Source organism: Nicotiana tomentosiformis, chromosome 5, assembly GCF_000390325.3.
Source record: "Nicotiana tomentosiformis chromosome 5, ASM39032v3, whole genome shotgun sequence".
Lineage (NCBI taxonomy): Eukaryota > Viridiplantae > Streptophyta > Magnoliopsida > Solanales > Solanaceae > Nicotiana > Nicotiana tomentosiformis.
Genome location: NC_090816.1, coordinates 96,368,548 through 96,383,068, shown reverse-complemented (window position 1 = coordinate 96,383,068; position 14,521 = coordinate 96,368,548). Strand labels below are relative to the sequence as shown.

Below are 14,521 nucleotides of genomic sequence, written 5' to 3'. Positions count from 1 at the left end.
TAGTTGAATTTTGGGTCGTGACATATAAGTCAATGTTATAATCCTGCTCCTAAATCACAAAAATCCCAATTAAAAGTTCAAAAACAAATTCCTGGTTTTCAAAGAAACTTCAAAATCAAAAATATCCTTTTCGCTAAGATTCAACTCTCCATAATTAGTACAACATGTCATTCATCACTAAATCATGATCCCCAAAATCCAATATAGCATCCAAATCCAATTTCACCTCATCACCTTCCTAATAATAACATTCTTGATTTTCCACGCTCAACATTTTAAATAATTCATCAGAATCGGTCAGATTTACAAGAACCAACATTCCATTATTTTACTGTAATTGTCCCATTGAATAAACATTAGAGGAGGTTCTCTCCAACATCATAGTAATCAGTTTAACAAATGATGTTTGGACATGAACCCCTTCTTGAAAGACACGATCAATGAACATATTATACTCTAGAACATCATCTGAAATATCACTACTCGTTCCTCCAATATTTGATCTGGGATTCTTCTTAATTGCATGGATAACGAACTCTTTAGCCTCATTGGACTGCAACTCACGAAGAAGATAATCAGCCAAATAATACTCCTTCATCATCCAACGACAATTCAGAGAGGAGTCTTTCTTGTTCTTGTACCTCAAGCTTCTTTTATACCCAATAATCAGACTCTCATACTCATCAAATATTTTCTTCCTTTATCATGCTGTGTCCAACTCCCATTACAAGTTGTTCTGTTAAATCTGGCATCACTCTGTAACGACCCGACCGTTTGTTTTGTGTATTATAGCCATGTTCCCCTATTTATCGCTTTCTCAATATTTATTTATGGTTATGTGACTTGCCGGGTTGGTTGGATTGGTTTCGGGGAGGTTTCAGAGTGAATTGGAATACTTAGACCCAAGGTTAGAAGCTAAAGTTGAAAGAGTTCATCGGAGTTTTCTTTTGTGTAGATGACCCCGAAAAGAATTTTTAATGGTCCCAATAGATTCATATGGTAGATTTGGACTTAGGTGTATGTCCAGATATTGATTTGGAGGTCCGTAGGTTGGTTTGAGGCTTTTTGGCGAAAGTTTGAAAGTTGATGGTTTGAGAGGTTTGACATAAAGTTGACTTTATTGATATCGGGTTCGGATTTTAGTTCTAGGAGTTGGAATAGGTCTGTTGTATCATTTGAGACTAGTGTGAAAAATTTGAGATCATTCGAAATTGATTTGATATGGTTCGGCATTGATTTTAGAAGTTTGAAATTCATTAGTTTCATTAGGCTTGAATTGGGGTGCGATTCGTGAGTTCGATATTGGTTGGTGTGATTTGGGGCTTCAACTAAGTTTGTATTATGTTTTATGACCTGTTTGTATATTTGGATGGGGTCCCAGGGGCCTCGGGTGTGATTCGGATCAAGTTCAGCTTCATTTTGGACTTTGTTGGACTATTGATGCTCTGTGTATCCGGTTTCCTCTTTCGCAATTGCGAAGGAAGCAACGCGATTGCAAAGCGTTGTCATTGGCAGCTGGAAATTTATTCATTGTGTTCGCGTTTGCTTAGTTTTGTGAGGCTCATGTCATCACGGACACGAGATGGTGCATGAATTCGCTTAGAGTAGTGGTCAGCTGGGGCGTCAGGCTTTAAGCCTACACGATCACGTAGGTGTGCACGCGTTCGCAAAGTGTCAGGTCTGGTAAGCCTCGCGTTCGTGAGTGTGTCTTCACGTTCGCGTAGTCTATTTTGGAGGGCAGTAATTATGTGTTTTTCGCGATCGCGACGTAGGTCCTGCGATGGCGATGCATAATACCTGGACAGCAGATTTAAAATCTCATTTCAAATGTTAGTTATTATTTCATATTTTAAGTTGTAGAGCTCAGTTTTGGGTAATTTTAGAGGGGATTTCACATCTTGGATCGGGGTTAGTGTTATTGACTTGGATTTATTCATTTATCATGATTCCATCCTTATTTTTATCATTTATTTGGTGATGCGGAGTAGAAATATTTGGGAATTTTGTAAAAACTTTTCAAAAATAAAAATTGAGGATTTGAAGGTTGATTTGGAGTCGGAATTAGATAATTTTGATATGGTTGGACTCGTATCGGAATGGGTATTCGGAATTTGTGAGTTTGACCGGATTCCGAGGTGTGAGCTCGGGGTTGACTGTTTGGGTTGAATTTTTGATTTAGTTAAAAATCAAAACTTTATTGTTTGAAGTTGTTTCCTACGACATTATTTGTTGATATTGAGATGTTTGTGACTATGTTAGAGTCATTCGGAGGCCGATACGCGCGGGAAGGGCTTTGTTAGAGTTTTGATATGTGTATTTTGAGGTAGGTAACATTTTTTAAACTTGGAATTGAGGGTATTTATCCTCATAAAGTGCAATATTTGTGCTGTGTTGGGGTGACACACATGCTAGGTGACAGCCGTGTGCGCGTGCACCATGGTAAACATGATCCTGGTTGATTTTGTACTGGTTGCTATCAAGTTGTGTTTTATCTCTGTAATTCTTTCTTGTTAGAGTAATTGAGTTGTGATTCATGTTAGAAATCATGTTTAGGTTATGTGCTTATTCGGTTGAGACCTAATGAGGTTAATTCTGCGGCTTTGAGTTATCTGCTTTAACTACAATGATGTACTCGGTCATGATTCTTCATTTGCATATCATATCTCTGTCTTTGTTATCATTGATTGTTACACTCACATGTTATTATTGTATGGGCTGAGTGGTACAAGATTTCTGAGCCCTTAAGACTTGAGAGATTGATGACTCAGGTGGGCCTGAGAGCCGGGTTGTGAGTGTTATTGTGGATCGGGCTGCACGCCACAGCATGCCTTATAGGATTTATATTAGCGCTTGGGCAGGATCTGCCCCTCCGGAGTCTAACATACCAGCAGTGAGCGCATGCACAGTGATATGTACACGTGCATTGGTGAGGGGCAATGATGCCAGGAACCCGTACAGTGTTGAGTGACTGTGTGTATGATGAGTGGGCACTTGAGATATACAGATTGAGTACTCTAAGAGTGCGAGTACATGGAAATATCATTGTGAAATCATACATTTGACTTGCATATTTGACATGTAGGCATAGAGATGTACCATTCCTCATGTTAGCTATACTTGGCATGTCCATATCACCGTTGGTATTTAGTTGTGAACTTGAAAGCATGTCTAAATTACGGCACCATGACGAGCTAATTATGGAAATTTCTCTGAGTTAATTATTGTCATTATCATTATTATACTTGTGTTGTTATTATATTGGTTCTGACTATATCTTTCTAAGCTCGTCACTGCTTTTATCCCAAGGTTAGTTTTGTTACTTATTGAGTACATGGGGATCAGTTGTAATCATACTACACTCTGTATGTAGATCCAGGTGCATCCGAACGTAGTGACCGCTAGATCCGTTCTAGTACCTGCCTAGAACTTCGAGGTAGCTGCAATGACGTCCGCACAACTTGACTCTCTTCCCTTTTATTTTTCTTCAGTACTGTTCTATTACTCAGACAGTTGTATTAGAGTTTTGGTTTATGTTGATATTTAGTTGTGCTCATGTACTTATCGACACCGGATTTTGGGGTAGTTGTAGTTGTATTTAAGTTATTTTATCATATATTTGATGGTATTTTTCCGTTGTTGAGTTATTTATTCATGTTTATTCCAATTTCATTGTTGTTGATGACTATTGGCTTGCCTAACAAGTGTTAGGCGCCGTTGCGGCTCCGGTGGGAGTTGGGCCGTGAAAGTTGGTATCAGAGCTCTAGGTTGCTTAGGTCTCACGAGTTGATTTAGTAGAGTCTTGTGGATCGGTACGGAGACGTCTATACTTATCTTCGAGAAGCTACAGAATTGTTAGGAAACTTCACTTTCGTGTATTCTTGTCGTGCGAATTTGCTAATACCGGAATATAAACTTCTATACTTCTATTCTCTCACAGATGGTGAGGACACGTGCGATCGGATCAGGCAGATAACCACCAGTACTACCATCTAGGTCCGCGAGAGGTCGGGGTCGCGGTAGACGCCAAGTTGCTGTCACGCCCCGAACTCGAGGAGCGCGACCGGCGCTCAACCGAGTGAACTCGGCCGAGCAAGCCTATTAGATTTCCTTCTACCCAAACTCATTCATAAATAAAGAGGAGATGCACTCCATTAATCAAATACTGAAAAGATTTCATTAACAAATCCCATTTCATTCCATTAGTAGCTTCGTTCATAATTTCCAAAATATTACAAGTTTATAGATATAATGAAAAACATATTTTCCAAATACCAATATTTCTAGTTCAATTTCCCACATCAAACACCACCCACAACCTGTCTATGGAGCCTCTAAGTACAACAGAAGAGTAATATGGAAATGCCGACAATAAGGCCCCAACTATACCTCAAAACACAAAGTACAACATCAAATTATATCAGGCCCAAAATAGAGTAAGGCTCACCAAAACCTGTTGAATAGGGAGTAACTGCTAACGAGGACCAAAGTTGCCCGCTGATGAACCACCTGCATCCATTGAAGATGCAGCGCCCCCAGCAAAATGGGCGTTAGTACATATGGAATAGTACTAGTATGTAAAGCTAATTGTCCTTTTTCAAAATAGAATGCCCAGATAAGAAAGGGAAATCATAGAAAAAACAAGTCACAATCAACAATATCTAAATGTCCAGTTAAAACATAACAATTTACAAAATACGAAATTAATATATATTATTGGTTGAGAGATCATTAGCACCGATATACCAACGTGTTTGTAGCATGGAGTCCAATCATGCCCGATCGGCTAGGACATATCCCCATGAACAAAGTGGCTCGACATGTGATGTGAAAGAAAAGTGTTACCAAGAGTAGTACCACCATGTGCGCAACATGGCATCCGATCTCCACCCGATCAGCTAGGCCGCCTTCCCACATATGCCGTGTGGGTTGACTTTTCCAATCTATAATTATTACCAGTTTCATCACAATTAAGGGGAATAATATCAACCCATCAATCTCATCCCAAATAAGAGTAATAATCACAATCCTCTCCTACATCGGCACGCGTAGTTTTAGATGTGGGTTATTACAACCCACCCTTCCTCGATTTGCTAATGATACTTCCCAAAAATATTATTTTTGTTTTTTCACACAAAGGTAACATAAGTACAAATGTATTTACCTCATCATCTTTCACATTGTATGAATCTCCACTAGTATTTTCAACCAATAAGAAAAACAATATTTCCTTGGCTCTTTTGGCCATTCACAAGATTCTTTATTCAAGGCACAGTAGCAGTATTTTATATTCCACACTTTTATTTCTTCCCTCTCATGTATCATCATCATAAATATTAACATATATAATATTCCGGAAATCACAACTTTAAGTTCATTAGAAATGAAGAATTTAAGCACAATAGATTTCTTTCCAAGAATGGAGTAAAATGATTGGCAATCGATGCGCAAGTTAAAATCATAAACAAGTAACACACCATTTATTCTTGAAATACTTTTCCCCAAAAAGGACAATACACAATTTCTACTCACGAATATGTAAGAACGCAAAACACATTGAAAATACTCACCAAGCATAACATTAGTTAAAATAACTACATATGAGCATGGCTTGAGTACATAAACTTTTAGGCAATTCTATTTTTGAAATAATTTTGGAATAGTTGAATCAAATCTCATTTCATAATCTTTCTCACATCATCTTATTTCATTGGCACCACTAGTCATAAGTATAACTTTCATTCTTGGCATGTTAGCCACATTCTATATCCCCAATTTACTTATTTCATTTTCAAGCATCTTTATAGATTATCAACAACAAGACATTTTCAATCAAGACCTTAGGTACACATATGAGCAATTAAGAGTCTTAAGCATATCGAGTTTTTCTCACACAATTTGGCATACTAGCCTTCATTTGAAACACGACTCAAAGCCATAACATTTTAATACGCAACCCATACTTTGAACTTATAGATTTTGACATAAGGCTCATTCAGAATAGTCAAGTTTATAAGGGATAACTCGGAACATAGGAATTAGGAACTTTAGACAACCATACTTGAAACTTACGGGAACATTATGGAATTCGACTCTAAGAGAGTAGTTTAGCCAACATACCTCGCTTTGAGCTTTTCTTAAATTACTACAACATTCCAAAAATCCTAACAATCCCAATATAATTTGAGACATAACAAAATTGAACACAAATTAGAAAGATATTCATGGTTTCATCTCATTTGAGCATTTTATCAAATACTAGGTGTGCAAATTTGACTACAAGGTTCTTCTACAAGATTTCCTTCATTCTCCAATCCAATCTTTACTTAATTAAGCTCAAATATCCTCCAACAAACCTTATTGGTACATGCATGTATAAATAATACTCTTATACCCAAGAATCATACTCTCAATCAACCATCTTCTACCCAAATTCGAAATTAAAAACTAGGGTATGGAACCTTACCTCTTAGATGAAGAACTTATGAGGTTTTTTGTTGGACATCAAGGCTTGATCAAGATTGGATGATTAGAATGTTAGGTTTCCTCCTCCTCTCTCTAAAATGCTCTTACCTCTCTCTAAAACCATCAGATAATCGCCCAAAAATAAGCCCCAAAGCCTATTTATCAAAATGGGTCGGGTTATAAAAATAAGAAAATGGACCCTTCGAACTCACGTCTGGGTTGCCAAATGGACCGCACAATGGGTATGCGGTCCGCACAAGGGATTGCGAAACTGATGCCCAGAACTGGGCTACACTGGTCAGGTCTGTGACCGTTCTGCGGTCCGCAGACCACTTTTGCGGTTCGCATAATGATTCCGTGGTCGCAAGATTGACCGCAGAATGATTCTGCGGTAATTTGGTCATAACGTCTTGTAGGAGTGTCCAAATGACAAAGAGTTTGAAGCGTTAGAAACTAGACTTGAAGATCTTTCATTTTATATGTTGAACATCACATAACTCCTTATAAATATGTATATATGCTGGTCCAAAATATGGTCTTGTGAGTACCCATTTGGAACTTTAGTCTATCATGTAATTTCCAACTTGACATAGACTTAGGGCTCTCCATAGACCCCACATCACTTATAATATGCCTCGTACACTTATTATCATATCTAATTGATATACATCATATTAATAGTCCTCGTCTGCACACATAATAATATAATTAGCACACATCAACTTTCTTAATAGCGCCTAAGTACTTCAAAAATTTTCGGAGGTGCTAGAGTTACGGCTCATACTACAACAAGAGTAGCACCTGTTGAGCCTCCAGTTGCTCTAGATGAGGAGCAGATACCAGATGTTGTTGAGCTTGTAGGGCCAGCTCAGGCACTAGTTGTGCCCAATTTGATTCCAGGCCTTCAAAAGGTCTACTGTGTGCACGAGCCTGGCTCAGGCAGTCCCAGTTCCAGCCGGGGAAGGTGCCCAGTCTCCCGCCGCCCGTACTCCAGAGAAGTTACCTCAGGGACTCCAGACACCAGGTCCATTCCTAGCTCAGCCAGTTGCTACTGCTCGGGCCGAGGTTGGCTCACCTATGAGGGATGAGGAGCAGAAGAGACTGGAACGGTTTGGGAGGCTTAAGCCTCCAGAGTTCAGTGGAACATAGTCAGAGGATGCTCAAGATATTGTTAGACACTTGGAGCTGGTTAGCAGTCAGGAGCGTGAGGAGAAGGAGGCCAAGAGGCCTCGTAGTTCAGGTGGTTTTAGTTGTGCCTCATATGGAGGTTAGTTCCATCACAACATGGGTCGTTCTTAGTCCCTTTCAGGTGGCTCATTCAGTTCATCATGTTGCATCATCTAGCCATGGTTCATATAGTACTCGTCCAGTTCAATCATATTTCAGTGCACTCCCACCTCAGAGTTCATACCATGCTCCATTAGTTCAGGATTCGTCAGTACCGGCTACTTCTAGTGGCTATTTTAGTTCTCGGGGTCCAGTTCAGGCCCCGCCGCCATCTTTAGATCAAGGTAGCTACAAGTATGGGGAGTTGGGGTATGTGAGAAGGTATTTCCCCCGTCTTATGGGAGGTTCCGTTCTGCAAAAAGGTTAGGCTGCTACTTCTGCACCAGTTACTACACCACCCGTTCATCCAACTCAGGGTGGAACTCAGGAAGCTCGAGGTCGCCCTAGAGGGGGAGGTCGATCAGGTGGTGGTCAGGCTCAATGCTATGCTTTTCCCACCAAGCGAGAGGTAGTTTCTTTAGACGCAGTGATCACATGTATTGTTTCAGTATGCCAAAGGGATGCTTCAGTATTATTTGACCCTGGTTCCACTTATTCATATGTTTTATCGTACTTTGCTCGTTATTTGGACATGCATCGTGATTCTTTAGTTATGCTTATTCATGTATCTACCTCGTTGGGTGATTTTATTATTGTGGACCGTGTATATCTGTTGTGTGTGGAGACCATTGGGGGTTATGAGTCGAGCGTTGATCTTTTATTACTCAGCATGATTGATTTTGATGTGATATTGGGCATGGAATGGTTGTCGCCGTCTCATGCTATTCTAGATTGTCATGCTAAGACCGTGACGTGAGCGATGCTAGGGATGCCGAGGTTAGAGTGGAGAGGTTCCTTGGATTATGTTCCCAGTAGAGAGATTTCGTACTTGAAGGCTTAACAGATGGTTGAGAAGGGATGTTTGGCATATTTGGCCTTTGTGAGGGATGTTAGTGCTGATACATATACCGTTAAGTCAGTTCCGGTAGTTAGAGATGTTAAAAGACTATGATATCACTATTTTATATTACCCCGGGAAGGACAATGTGGTGGCCGATACCTTGAGTAGAAAGGCGGTGAGTATGGGTAGCCTTGCATATATTCCAGTTGGTGAGAGACCGCTAGCATCAGATGTTCAGGTCTTAGCCAATCAGTTTGTGAGGTTAGATATTTTGGAGCCTAGCTGGTTCTAGCTTGCGTGGTTTCTCGATCTTCTTTGTATGAGCGCATCAGAGAGCGTCAATATAATAACCCCCATTTGCTTGTCCTTAATGACACAGTGCAACACGATGATGCTAAGGAGGTTTTAATTGGAGATGATGGGGTGTTGCGGATGCAGGGTCAGATTTATGTGCCCAATGTGGATGGGTTGCGTGAGTTGTCTTGAGGCATCCCATTGTTCATGGTATTCCATTCATCCGGGTTCCGCCAATATGTATCAGGATTTGAGGCAACACTATTGGTGGAGAAGAATGAAGAAAGATATAGTAGAATATGTGGCTCGGTGCTTGAATTGTCAGCAGATGAAGTACGAGCATTAGAGGTCAGGCGATTTGTTAGCAGATAAAGTAGGAGTATCAGAGGACGGGCGGTTTGCTTCAGAGACTTCAAATCCCCGAGTGGAAATTTGAGCGTTTTACCATGGACTTCATTGCTGGCCTCCCACAAACTTTGAAGAAATTTGATGCAGTTTGGGTGATTGTGGACTGGTTGACTAAGTCTATATATTTCATTCCGGTTGTGACCACCTATTCTTTAGAGTGGCTGGCTCAGATCTAAATCCGCGAGATTGTTCATCTTCATGGCATGTCGTGTCCATTATTTCTGATCGAGGCACGCAGTTCACATCACAATTCTAGAGAGCAGTTCAATGAGAGTTGGGCACACGGGTTGAGTTGAGTACAACATTCCACCCCAGACAGACGGATAGTCCGAGCGCACCATTCAGATTTTGGAATATATGGTACGCGCCTGTGTTACGGATTTTGGGGGTTCTTAGGATCCGTTTCTACCGCTTGCAGAGTTTGCCTACAACAACAACTACCAATCGAGTATTCATATGGCTCCTTATGAGGCCTTATATGGCAGGTGATGTCCTTCTCCAGTTGGTTGGTTTGATCCGGAAAAGCTAGGTTGTTGGGTACTAATTTGGTTCGGGATGCCTTAGATAAAGTCAAGTTGATCCAGGATCGTCTTCGTAGAGCATAGTCTAGACAAAAGAGTTATGCTAATAGGAAGGTTCGTGATGTTGCATATATTGTGGATGAGAAGATGTTGCTCAGAGTTTCACCCATGAAGGGTGTGATGAGGTTCGGAAAGAAAGATAAGTTGAGCCCTCGGTATATTGGCCCTTTTGAGGTGCTTGAGAGGATTAGAGAGGTGGCCTACAAGCTTGCATTGCCACCTAGTCTATCGGGTGTTCACCCATTGTTTTATATTTTTATGCTCCAGAAGTATTATGATGATCTGTCATATGTTTTGGATTTTAGCACGGTTCAGTTAGATGGGGATTTGGCTTATGATGTGCAGCCGGTGGCCATTTTGGATCGGCATGTAAAATTGAGATCAAAGAATGTAGCTTTAGTGAAAGATCAATGGAGAGGCCAACCAGTCATGAAGGCTACTTGAGAGACCGAGAGGGATATGCGGAGCATATATCCACACATATTTGAGACTCCAGGTGTGATTCTAGACCCGTTTGAGGACGAACGTTTATTTAAGAGAGGGAGAATGTAATGACCGGGCTATCCGTTTTGTATATTGTAGCCTCGTTCCCTATTTATTGCTTTCTCTATGTTCATTTGTGGTTGTTTGACTATCTGGGTTGGTTGGATTGGTTTCAGGGAGGTTTCGGAGTGAATTGATACACTTAGTCCCAAGGTTGGAAGCTCAAGTTGAAAGAGTTTATCGGAGTTTGACTTTTGTGTAGACAATCCCGGAAGGGGGTTTTGATGGTTCCAATATCTTTGTATGAAGATTTTGGACTTCGACGTATGTTCAGATATTGATTTGGAGGTCCGTAGGTTGGTTTGAGGCTTTTTGGCGAAAGTTGGAAAGTTGAAGGTTTGAAAGTTTGAGAGGTTTGACAGAGAGTTGGATTTATGGATATCGGATTCGGATTTTGGTTCTGTGAGTTGGAATAGGCCCATTGTGTCATTTGGGACTATTGTAAAAAATTTGAGGTCATTTGAAGTTGACTTGATATGGTTCGGCATTGATTTTATAAGTTGGAAGTTCATTAGTTTCATTAGGCTTGAATTAGGTGTGATTCATAATTTCGATATTTTTTGATGTGATTTGAGGCTTTGAATAAGTTCGTATTATGTTTAGGGACCTGTTGGTATGTTTGGATGAGGTCCAAGGGGCCTGCGATGTGATTCAGATGAAGTTCAGCTTTATTTTGGACTTTGTTGGACTGCTGATTTTCTGTGTATCTGGTTTCCGCGTTCACGTAGCTTTGTGAGGCTCAGGTCATCGCGAACGCAAGATAGTGCACGTGTTCGCATAGATGAATGGTCAGCATGAGCATCAGACATTAAGCCTACGCGATCACGTAGGTATACACTGTGTCTCCGCGTTCGCGTAAACTATTTTGGAGGGTAGTGATTATTTGTTTTTCGCGATCGCGATGCATAACACTTGGGCAGCAGATTTAAAATCCCATTGCAAGGGTTAAGAGTTATTATTTCATATTTTTAGTTGTAGAGCTCTGGTTTGGGCGATTTTGGAGGAGCTTTTCACGTCTTGGATTGAGGTAAGTGTTTTTTACTTGGATTTATTCATTTATCATGATTCTATCCTTATTTTTATCATTTATTTGGTGATTTAGAGTAGAGAAATTTGTGGATTTTGTAAACACTTTTCAAAAATAAAAATTGAGGGTTTGAAGGTTGATTTGGAGTCGGAATTGGATGATTTTTGTATGGTTAGACTCGTATCGGAATGAGTGTTCTAAATTTATGTGTTTGATCGGGTTCCGGGGGTGTGGGCCCAAGATTGACTTTTTGGGTTGACTTGTTAATTTTGTTAAAGATTAAAACTTTATTGTTTGAAGTTGTTTCCTATGGAATTATTTGTTGATATTGAGTTGTTTGTGACTAGATTCGCGTCATTTGGATGTTGATACGCATGGGAAGGACTTGTTGGAGTTTGGATTTGCGCGTTTTGAGGTAAGTAATATTTTTAAACTTGAAATTGAGGGTATTTATCCCTAAAAATGCGTTATTTGTGTTGTGTTGGTGTGACACACATGCTAGGTGACGGACGGGTGGGCATGCACCGTGATAAACATGATCCGAGTTGATTTTGTACTGGGTTGCTATCAAGTCTTGTTTTATCTATGTAATTCCTACTTGTTAGAGTTACTGAGCTGTGATTCATGTTAGAAATCATGTTTAGGCTATATGCTTATTTGTTTGAGACCTAATGAGGTTATTTTTGTTGTTTTGAGTTATTTGCTTTAACTGCAATTATGTACTCATACATGATTTTGCATTTGCATATCATATCTCGATCTCTATTATCATTCACTATTACATCACATGTTATCATTGTTTGGGCTGAGTGGTACGAGATTTGTGAGCCCTTAATACTTGAGAGATTGATGACTGAGGTGGACCTGAGAGTCAGATTGTGAGTGTTATTGTGGATTAGGATGCACGCTGCAGCAGGCCTTATTGGCATATTTATTATTGTGGATCGGGTTGCACGCCGCAGTAGGCCTTATAGGATTTATATTAGCACCTGGACAGGATTCTCCCCTCCGGAGTCTGACACCAGCAGTGAGCACATGCACAATGATATATACATGTGCTTTGGTGAGGGGCATTAATGCCAGGCACTCATACAGTGCTGAGTTTTGTATGTGTGATGAGTGGGCACTTGAGATAGACAGATTGAGTACTATAAGAGTGCGGGTACCTAGAAATATCATTGTGGAATCATACATTTGTCATTCATATTCGGCATGTAGGCATAGAGATGTACTATTCCTCATGCTAGTTATACATGTCATGTTCTTATCAGTATTGGTCTTTAGTTGTGAATGTGAAAGCATGTCTAAATTTCTATACCATGACGAGCTGATTATGGAAATTTCTCTGAGTTAATTATTGTCATTGTCATTATTATACTTGTGTTGTCATTATAGTGGTTCTGACAGTATCCCTCTAAGCTTGTCGTTGCTTTTAGCTCAAGGTTAGTTATGTTATTTATTGAGTACATGGGTCGGTTGTACTCATACCATACTCTCCACTTCGTGTGTAGATCCAGGTGCCTTCGGACGTGGTGACTGCTAGATCCGTGCTAGTACCTTCCTGGAGACTTTGAGGTAGCTGTTATGACGTTCGCAGATCTTGACTTTCTTTCTTTTTATTTTCCTTCAGTACTATTCTATTACTCAAACAATTATACTAGAGTTTTGGTTTATGTTGATATTTAGTAGTGCTCATGCATTTGTGGACACCGAATTTTGGGGTGGTTGTAGTTGTATTTCATTTATTTTATTAGATATTGATGGTATTTTTCCGTTGTTGAGTTATTTGTGCATGCTTATTCCAATTTCATTATTGTTGGCGACTATTGGCTTGCTTAGCGAGTAGTGTTAGACACTATTGCGGCTCCGGTGAGAATTGGGTCGTGACACACTTGTCTTCTTCTTTTTCGTCACTTGGGTGATGAAGTAGTGGGTTTTCTTGGAACTCATATCTACAATCAATTGTCGTGGCTCATTGCTGTAAACATCTATAAAGACAATCAATCCTTCAGTTGGTAGGCGTTTTCCAGACACAAACTTCAATAATTGCATTATTAGTTCAGTGTTAGAGGGACTAAATTGAGCATTCTTCTCCATGAGTTTGATTATTTCTTGAAGACTTTGAAATACCAATGGCATACATTACTTTCTTGACTGTGAATGACACAAAAACTCATAAGAACAAACAAAAAGAAGTGAAAGAACTTTTATGTATCCTTCTGAACTACTAATACTCTTATAGAAACTTAAAGGGAGTATAACGTTAATTAGTATATTTTTTTGTTTCTTTGATTTCTTCGGACCAAAGCTATTTTTTAAAATTTGAAAAACTTTTTACTTGCCAATAAACAAGAATAAAACTTGCAACTTAGCAAATATTTGAGTCCAATGGAGGTCGAAGCTTATGACCTAGACAATCTCTAAATCTCACATGGTGTCAGAGCATCGAGTTCAGTTTCGCATCACCTTCTTCTCATTATTCTTCTCAATTTCATTATCACTCTGTTCAATTAGGGTTCACGAAATCGAAATCTAGAAATTTGGTTCCTTTAGCTAGCTGTTTACTTTGTTTTACCTGATTAACTATATTTTTTTCAAATTCGTTTTTTTGCTGATTCATCCATGGCTAGAGATGAGGAAAGTTCATCTGCGATTGATTAGGAAACTTTGCATCCTAGTAGCCCATTGTACATGCATCCATCCAAAAGTATTGGATATGCACTAGTACTAGTGACATTTGATGGAATTGGCTATAGGTCATGGAGAAGAGGAATACTTCAAGCTCTCTCAGTAAAAAACAAGATAGGATTTATCAATGAAAAATGCAAAAAGCCAGATCCTAATTCTAATACTTTTAGTCAGTGAGAAAGATGTGATGGTATGGTAAAATTATGGAATTTAAATTCCCTCCAAAAGGAAATAACATATTGCTGGCAGTAAGTAAGTGATGCAAAGGAACTATGGCAAGAGTTAAACGATAGGTACAATCAAACCAATGAAGTCAAATTTTATCAAATTTAGAGAGAAATTAATGATCTA

The 14,521-nt window shown here is 39.5% G+C and overlaps 1 pseudogene; it reads right to left on the bottom strand.

Annotated features, from left to right (window-relative positions):
- Positions 1 to 238: 238 nt before the first annotated feature.
- On the bottom strand, positions 239 to 13,579 carry LOC104107422 (uncharacterized; annotated as a pseudogene).
- Positions 13,580 to 14,521: the final 942 nt, after the last annotated feature.